Genomic DNA, 9,532 nt, shown 5'->3' on the forward strand with positions numbered 1-9,532 from the left:
AAACATGATTGGGTACATGGAGACGCCCGCTCTCGTGAAGTCCAGAGCTTGGCTGGTTCCATCTGGTACAAAAAAAGTTGCGCGTGGACAGAACCACCCACCACAAATGTCTCTGGACAGATGCACTTTTCCTAAAGTGAAAAGATCCATTTAGGCTAAAAAACAATAATTGTGTGCACAAAATAGGCAAAAACTGCTACTGGAGTTCTAGTTGGAAATTTCTAATCACACACGAAGATTCTGAAACAGCCTTCAAATATGAGTTAACAGGAACAAGAAATGTCTTTTAATTTAAAAAAAAACAAAACAAAGCCCACAACAAACCCAAACCCAAACCCAACTAGCTTAGTTAAATCACGAGAAACTTGATAACTCTGTCCTCTTTGATAACGAATTATAAATAATTGGCTTCTTAATATGGAGTAGGATATTATCTGTAAGAAATGCCAGGCGTTCCCGTGTGCTTGTTCTCATCAGAGAGCGAAGCTGAGACCTGAGCACTAATTGGCTCTACTTTAAATCCAGCCTCCCAGTGTTTTTAGTTGTGGCCATTCAGAACGGGAAGGGTTATGCCCAGAAGCCATTGGCCAGGCTGGATGGGGCCTTGAGCAACCTGCTCTAGCAGGACACGTCCCTGCCCAGGGCAGGGGGGTTGGAACTTGATGATCTTAGAGGTCCAACTCTAACCATTCTATGATTCTAGAGTGCACCCTCAGCAAGTTTGCTGATGACACCAAGCTCGGTGGCGCAGTTGACACGCTGGAGGGAAGGGATGCCATCCAGAGGGACCTGGACAGGCTGGAGAGGTGGGCTCATGCAAATTGCATGAGGTTCAACCAAGCCAAGTGCAGGGTCCTGCACCTGGGACGTGGCAACCCCAGGCACAAATACAGGTTGGGTGGAGAATGGCTGGAGAGCAGCCCTGAGGAGAAGGACTTGGGGGTGCTGGTGGACGAGAAGCTCACCATGAGCCGGCAGCACGCACTGGCAGCCCAGAGAGCCAACCCCATCCTGGGCTGCATCAAGAGAAGTGTGGCCAGCAGGGCCAGGGAGGTGATTCTGCCCCTCTGCGCTGTGCTCATGAGACCCCACCTGGAGCTCTGTGTCCAGCTCTGGAGTCCTCAGCACAGGAAGACATGGACCTGTTGGAACGGGTCCAGCAGAGGGTCACGAAGATGCTCAGAGGGATGGAGCACCTCTGCTGTGAGGACAGGCTGAGAGAGCTGGGGTTGTTCAGCCTGGAGAAGAGAAGGCTCCGGGGAGACCTTATAGCGGCCTTTCAATACCTGAAGGGTGCCTATAGAAGAGCTGGGGAGGGACTCTTTGTCAGGAAGTGTAATGATAGAACAAGGGGAAATGGTTTTAAATTGGAAGAGAAAAGATTCAGATTAGATCTCAGGAAGAAATTTTTTACTGTGAGGGTGGTGAGACACTGGAACAGGTTGCCCAGGGAAATTGTGGATGTCCCATCCACAACATTTGGAAATGTTCAAGAAGTGTAACCCAGTTTGCATCCAGCCCGCACCTAGTGAAGAGTTTTCATACTTCTCCTTGTCTGACCACGTGGTTATCTGATGTCGTTTATCTAAAAGGGAATTATTCTTTTCCCAGATTACTTTCCAGCTGCATTAACTTCAACTCCCTCATTTCGTTCATCACGATATGGTACCGCCAGGTCACAAAGCTGTGAGTGAGGATTGTGTTTTACCACACACCAAAGGACCTTTCAGTCACTCTGTGAAAAAAAATATACACAACCACCAAGAGCAAAAAATGAAAATGTGAGGCATATCTGGTTTATGAGCTCGTGGTTCCCCGTCCTCTGGGAGCCATTCAATAATCACAGGTGGGTTTGAAATAGAACTTCTGGAAGAGCATGCTCTGAAAACGGAGCCTCAGTTCGAGACTGGAAAAAATCATAGCTGCAAAGGTTGCATCTGAAGGCCTTTGATACAGCCTCCCACAGCATCCTCCTGGAGAAACTGGCTGCCCATGGCTTGGATGGGAGGACTCTCCACTGGGTTAGAAACTGGCTGGAGGCCAAGCCCAGAGAGTGGTGGGGAATGGAGATAAATCCAGTTGGTGGCCAGTCACGAGTGGTGTCCCACAGGGCTGGGTACTGGGACCTGTTCTCTTTAACATCTTTATCAATGATCTGGACGAGGGGATTGAGTGCACCCTCAGTTCACAGATGACTCCAAGTTGGGTGGCAGTGTTGATCTGCTGGAGGGTAGAGAGGCTCTGCAGAGGGATCTGGACAGGCTGGATGGATGTGCTGAGACCAACGGGATGAGGTTCAACAAGGCCAAGTGCTGGGTCCTGCCCTTGGGTCCCACCAACCCCCTGCAGCGCTACAGGCTGGGGGCAGAGTGGCTGGAGCTGCCTGGCAGAAAAGGACCTGGGGGTGTTGGTGGACAGCTGGCTGAACAGGAGCCAGCAGTGTGCCCAGGTGGCCAAGGAGGCCAACAGCATCCTGGCCTGGATCAGGAACAGCGTGGGGAGTAGGACTCGGGAGGTGACCATCCCCCTGTACACGTCCCCCTGTGAGGCCCCACCTCAAAGCCTGTGTCCAGTTTTGGACCCCTCACCACAAAAAAGCCATTGAGGGGCTGGAGTGGGTCCAGAGAAGGGCGACAAAGCTGGTGAGGGGTCTGGAGAATAAGTCTGATGAGGAGAGGCTGAGGGAGCTGGGGGTGTTCAGCCTGGAGAAGAGGAGGCTGAGGGGAGACCTTCTCACGCTCTATAACTACCTGAAGGGGGGGTGTAGAGAAGCGGGGGTCGGTCTCGTCTCCCAAGTCACAGGAGATAGGACAAGGGGAAATGGCCTCAAGTTGCACCAGGGGAGGTTTAGATTGGAGATTAGGAAACATTTCTTCACGGAAAGGGTTATCAGCCATTGGAATGGGCTGCCCGGGGAAGTGGTTGAGGCACCATCCTGGAGGTGTTCAAAAGATGGGTTGACATGGTCCTCAGGAATATGGTTTAGTGGTGTTTTTTGGGTGGTTGGTGGGTTTTTTTGGGGTTTTTTGTTTTTTGTTTTTTGTTTTTTTTGTCAGAGTTAGGTTGATGGTTGGACTAGATGATCTTTAAGGTCCCTTCCAACCTAGACGATTCTATGATTCTATGATACTAACTCCATTATCTCTAAGGTCCCTTCCAACTCTAACCATTCTATGATCTCAAACACTTACTAACACACTCATTAGAATCGCTGCCCGTGGAGGACAGGCAGTACACCTCCCCCTGGGTCACCAACTCCCCATGGAGACTAGGAGTGGTCCGAGGTCCGAGCACACCAGCTCCCAACCCCGTATCAGTGGCTACAGGTTTGTTCCAATAGGTGATTCACAGAATCACAGAATCACAGAATTGTGGTGGTTGGAAGGGACCTCAGAGATCATCGAGTCCAACCACAAAAACAAAAAAAAAAACCCCAAAAAACCAACAAAAAAACCCCACCACACCACCCACCACCTAAACACACAACAACAACCAAACCAAAAAACCATCACCCACCCACTCAGCAGCCCACCACAAACCAATAATCTTGGGCACTAGAGCATGCCCTGAAGAAACATGTCTACACGTTTCTTAAATACCTCCAGGGATGGTGACTCCACCACCTCCCTGGGCAGCCCATTCCAATGCCTGACAACCCTTTCAGTAAAGAAATGTTTCCTAATATCCAACCTGAACTTCCCCTGGCGCAACTTGAAGCCATTGCCCCTTGTCCTGACATCTGTAACTTGGGAGAAGAGACCGACCCCCGTCTCTCTACACCCTCCTTTCAGGTACTTGTACAGAGCGATAAGGTCTCCCCTCAGTCTCCTCTTCCCCAGACTGAACAACCCCAGCTCCCTCAGCCTCTCCTCGTAAGACTTGTGCTCCAGACCCCTCCAGATTCGCAGTAGAGCTCATCTATTGCCACACTTCCCGCCTTGTCTTATCTCAGTGACACCAAAAAAAACCAAAACCAAGCTCTACGTGCGTGTTTTTGTAACGCAAGATCTCCCACAACAGACATCACAAGAAAAATGTTTCAAATGTTACCCGGGACAGTTTGTGTTTTTTTAAACTTGACGAGGATCGACGCTATCAAGCTGTTTCTCCACACACGCAAACAGTAACAAGGTTAAAATAATAGGAGGCCTGTCTTAATTTCAAAACAATCCTCCAAAACCAAGCGAAGGCTGATGAAGCGATTAATCTGTTGATTTAAAGCACTGAAACTTACACAGTGCATCGAGATAATCTCCGGCATCAATGGAAAATCACTGGAAAGGAAGGCCACGGATCAAATACGATACTGCAGGTGATAGCGCTTAACTCCTTGGGTTCAGAAGCTGTGTGAGAATTAGGCCTTCAAAAATTGAAGGCCGTGTCTTCCCCCAGATGACGGCCACGCTTTGCAACCAGTTCTTGAACCGGTCAACCTCTCCAGAAACGACACGGAGGCTCATCTTTGCAAACTGACTCTCTTGATCACGCTTGCCTGCCTGCCTTGGCTGGAAGCTTCAGGACTCACATAATAAAATCACTTGTGAGACGTTGTAGTGTGAAATTAAGAAACAAAATTAGTGAATATATCTGAAAACGAGGAGGGAGGTACTGGAATATTCTTATTTTTCCTTGCCTCTTGCGGACCGTTAAAATTAGCCAAGGTGGGTCTGTTCTTTGTCCTTTTATGTGGCAAGGGGAAGACAGCAGAGATCTTTCTTACTCCAAGAGGCTACACTCTAGGATACAGCTCTTACGGGATGGCAATCACAGACTTGTGTACGTGAAAACTCTTCTCAGCTACTGTACAAAGGATTTTTTTGTTACACCTTAAAAATACAGCAGTGTGTCTCCTTATCTGTATTAAACATGAATTTATTTTTCATTTTAGAAGAATTTTCCCTGCTGCTAGATGTTTTGGCGCCAGCTGCCAGCCTGCTTACCTGAACTTCCAGCTTTGACAGCGTCCCCTCCTCAGGGCACCGACCACATCAACACAATTAATTATCACAGAATCACAGAGTTGCCCAGGCCGGAAGGGACCTCCAAAGGTCATCTCGTCCGACCCCCACGCAGTCAGCAGGGACACCCCCAACTAGACCAGGTTGCCCAGGGCCTTGTCGAGCCTCACCTTGAATATCTCCAGGGAAGGGGCCTCAACCACCTCCCTGGGCAACCTGTTCCAGTGCTCCACCACCCTCACAGTGAAGAACCCTCTCCTCATCTCCAGTCTAAATCTGTTCCCCTCCAGCTTGAAGCCATTGCCCCTCGTCCTGTCACTGCAGGCCTTTCTAAACAGGCTCTCCCCAGCCTTCCTGTAGCTCCCTTCAGGTACTGGAAGGCTGCTATTAGGTCTCCCCTGAACCTCCTCTTCTCCAGGCTGAACAACCCCAGCTCCCTCAGCCTGTCCTCCTAGCAGAAGGGCTCCATCCCCCTGATCATCCTCATGGCCCTCTCTGGACCCGCTCCATCAGGTCCATGTCCTTCCTCTATTGAGGGCTCCAGACCTGCACACAATACTCCAGGTGAGGTCTCACCAGAGCAGAGCAAAGTGGCAATGAGACCAGCTCCAGTCGCTCCCACCAGCCCATACCCACCTTCTTCCATAATTCTCCTTTGAAATCCCTTCCACCTCTCCTCAGTCTTTAGCTGCCTGCATCCCAGATGAGCACCGATACGCCACGGCTGCAGAGCTTTTGTGAAAACACCAAAAGTGGTGAGCAAATTCTCCCCCATAGCCTCCGCAGCTTCTGTGTCCCCCCCGGCAAGGAGCTCGGGTCCCTGGCTTTGCTCCTTCCTTAGTCCTTGCCCAAGAGCTCTGGGGGGTTAGCTCCATCCAGCCTCACAGGTCATGGTCCTCCTGCCTTGACTTTCAACCTGCCTTGTTACCTAATTGCTAATTACTAGGCCATCAGCTGAACTCTGGACCCACTCAGCTCTTCATGTCTGGGTGCTGTGGGATGGCACCCTGGTAGGTGATGTCACTGCCCATGCCTGGTGTCACCTTTATCTTGCCTAATTAAGGCCCGCATTTAACTTTCACGCACTGCAAGATGCTCTGTCACTTTACAGAATTAATATGCGTAATTAAGTAATGTATTTAGCATACATTCCTCAAGTTGTGCCGCCGATAATAATCTTTGCTAATAAACTGGAAGCAGCACCGCCCTCAGCTGCGATCGAGACAGCCCAAGGTGAGGATCGATCGTAATTCTCCTGCACATAAAAGCAGAGAAAGGCAGAACAAACTTGACGGATGAGCATTTTTGTACTTTGAAGGCAGTTTGAAGACACTGGCCTCGTATTTCAAAAGCCCTATAAATTGCTGATAACAGGGTCAAAGGCAGCACTGAACACCATGCTGTCAGGAAGGAATTAAGATGGTACTCTGAAGAATACAGGGAGATGACAGGATTCTACTTCAGTTAGCCAGGTTTTACTCTGCAGGAGTTTTTAATTAAGAAGTAAGGTGGTAATTAGTGAATATAAAAAGTTTGTTACAATGGCTAGTAATCAAGAGAGTGAACTGGATTAATTTCAGTTGGATAACAAAGAATGGGTCAATACTGAGAACATCCACCTTCTTTCCACCATACATAATTCAGTTATATGAAGCTATGGCTATATAGAAATGAGGATTTATTTATTTTTATTTTTTTTTTTAAAGTGTGCTTTGTAAGACTTCAGTTACCCTGCAGGTCTTGAACTTCTACGCTTTCTCTGTGAATGGATACTTCCTTCTGACCTCAGGTGGGACTCAGGAATGTGTCCAGGAATCACAATAGGACTAAAAAAAGATTTGCTTTGTTAGAAGTAATCACCTTGATTGCTCCAATCAGCCAGGGATAAGAAGGCTCTTTTCAGTTTTAGATGTCTTCGTAGCTTCTTAAACAGCAGCAGATTTTATCACTAAAACTCCCTGGTGCAGAGCCTCAAATCCTGTCTCTCACATCACACAATGCAACGCACCTTCTCAGCAGAAAAGGCGAAATGAATCACAGAATCGTAGTGGTTGGAAGGCACCTCAGAGATCATCGAGTCCAACCACCAAAAAAAAAAAAAAAAAAAAAAAAAAACAAAAAAAACAAAGAAATGTTTCCTAATATCCAACCTGAACTTCCCCTGGTGTAACTTGAAGCCATTAACCCTTGTCCTGACATCTGTAACTTGGGAGAAGAGACCGACCCCCGTCTCTCTACACCCTCCTTTCAGGTACTTGTACAGAGCGATAAGGTCTCCCCTCAGTCTCCTCTTCCCCAGACTGAACACCCCCAGCTCCCTCAGCCTCTCCTCGTAAGACTTGTGCTCCAGACCCCTCACCAGCTTTGTTGCCCTTCTCTGGACCCGCTCCAGCACCTCAATGTCCCTCTTGTGGTAGGGGGCCCAAAACTGGACACAGTACTCGAGGTGGGGCCTCACCAGTGCCCAGTACAGGGGGACAATCACCTCTCGGGCCCTACTCCCCACGCTGTTCCTGACACAGGCCAGGATGCTGGTGGCCTTCTTGGCCACCTGGGCACACTGCTGGCTCCCTGCCCACCCCCTTTCCCTGGGGAAGAAGAGTAGGGTTTCTTCTATTTGTTCCCCTTTTCCCCCATCCCTGTGTTTTTCTGATCCGGGTTGTGAAGCCGGCAATCCCCTGGTGGCAATGCCAGGTCCCCCCACCTCACCCACACGCCGTGCCACGGCCACTGGGCTCCGCTGAGCCCCACACGTTTCCTGCAGCACCAGCACATCCTTCTCACCACAAAGGGAACGGCGACGGAAAGCGAATTATAAGGGTATTACTTTTGCTTTATCGTTTAAACTTTTAACAGCCCGAGTTAGGAGTCTAGTTTTCCTGGTTCCCATATATTCAGGGAGGAGACAGAATTCAGACCCTGAGCCTCTTCTGTCTCCTCTGGCTTGGCATGAGTTAAACTCTTAAAATACACCACAGGAACCCCTCCGCAGCAGCAGGAGCATGGCTGGAGACACCAGCCTGCATCCCACTTTTGACAGAAGCTGAAGGCAAGGTGTTACGTGCTGCTGAAAAACACAACTCAGCGGTTCCCTCTGTTCACCTGTTTTTCTTGTCTATCCATGAGGAGCTTTACTGACTCCCCTCGACACATCCACTGCCAACGGAGCACAAGCATCACGTGGTTATTAAGAACTGTCACATCCACTGCCAACGGAGCACAAGCAGCACAAGCATCACGTGGTTATTAAGAACTGGAGTCACTCCATGTTTCAGAATACAAAGATTTATTGTTTTGATTGTAATCCAATTTAATCTCTTTAATGCACCAGGAAATTCGGGCATTGGAACAGGCTGCCCAGGGAGGGGGTGGAGTCACCATCCCTGGATGTGTTTAAGGGCCGTTTAGATGCAGTGCTGAGGGACATGGTGTAGGGGAGGACTTTGTAGAGTAGGGGAGATGGTTGGACTCGATGATCCCAAGGGTCTCTTCCAACCTCAATGATTCTATGATTCTATGAAATAACTTGCATATCTTGTGAGGGATCTGGAAGACTACTCTATAGATAGTTTACACAGCTACTGTACTTAAAATAGTCCCCTTTGAGACACAGGCTGAGTGGCTGAGCAGGACCTATGTACTGCCCGTGCCACAGCTGTTGACAAGACAAACTGCAAGGGCCAGAGCTTTAATAAGCATTAATCTACTTCCAGATTTCAGGATCATTATCTTTCATCCTGGCAGCAATTTCAATATATAAATATACCCATTCATTAATGTTTCCATGTTTGGGGATGGGACCTGAATAAATGATTTATTTAGTACATTTATACAGGGAAAAGAAAATATTAACAGTGTTAAGCAGAATTAAAAAAAACCCAGCGGATATAACTGTTTTAATAAACGTGTAAGTCTAATACATATTGCAATCACAGTTAAATATTTCCTTTCTTTGTCTCAACCCTTAAAAGGAGGAAGGGCAAAAATGCTGAAAGTTTCACTGAAGGATTCATTGTCTTCTAATGACAGAAACACTTCTGCTGACAATTGCATTTAATTAAATTATTGACTAGGTGTTGACTAGTTAACTAGGGCTTTGTAAGCATGAAGCACTCGGAATAGCTACTATTATTGTGCTGCTTGTAACTAAATATCTTTGCTAGCTGCAATCTCTGGGACCTGATCTCCCAATGACTGCTTGTAACTAAATATCTTTGCTAGAGCAGGTGTAGGCGGCGTTCTGCTGCAATCTCTGGGACCTGATCTCCCAATGATGCCATTGCAATGTCATTTCCCCCACAGAACCCTAAGAAAGACATCAGCTCGGCAGTTTGATTCCCCCAGTACCTTCCCCTGTTAGCCAAACATTTATTTTCTCCCATTTCTTTTAAGTCTATGAGGAAATTGAGACCTTCATACAGCAATAATAGCATGAAATGGAACATTTGACGGCTCTCTCTGTTCTTAGGAGCTGCTTACAAATCCCAAACTGCTGAAGTTCACAGTATCACAGAATCTTAGTGGTTGGAAGGGACCTCTGAGATCATCGAGTCCAACCACAAAAAAAAAAAAAA

The sequence above is a fragment of the Calidris pugnax genome, unplaced genomic scaffold (genome assembly GCF_001431845.1).
Source record: "Calidris pugnax isolate Ruff unplaced genomic scaffold, ASM143184v1 scaffold316, whole genome shotgun sequence".
In the NCBI taxonomy this organism is placed as follows: domain Eukaryota; kingdom Metazoa; phylum Chordata; class Aves; order Charadriiformes; family Scolopacidae; genus Calidris; species Calidris pugnax.